This window comes from Colletotrichum gloeosporioides (genome assembly GCF_011800055.1).
Source record: "Colletotrichum gloeosporioides strain Lc1 chromosome Unknown consensus_19, whole genome shotgun sequence".
NCBI classification, from domain to species: domain Eukaryota; kingdom Fungi; phylum Ascomycota; class Sordariomycetes; order Glomerellales; family Glomerellaceae; genus Colletotrichum; species Colletotrichum gloeosporioides.
In genome coordinates, this window is record NW_025544664.1 from 50,849 (window position 1) to 51,153 (window position 305).

Here is a 305-nt window from a genome sequence, read left to right on the forward strand (position 1 = left end):
AGTATATTAGCTATATATAAATATCTTATAGTATTTATTACTAACTTTTCTATTATTAAACTTTCTAAGTACTTATTAACTAAGTATTATATTCTTAATTTATTTATCCTTACTAATAGTATTAGATTTATTTTAAAAAGTTTTAAATTAAATAACTAACTTTATTAAGTCATTTATATCTATCTATAATAAGTAATATAATATTAAGAATATAATACTTAGTTAATAAGTACTTAGAAGGTTTAATAGCAGAAGAGTTAGTAATAAATACTATAAGATATTTATATATAGCTAATATACTACTA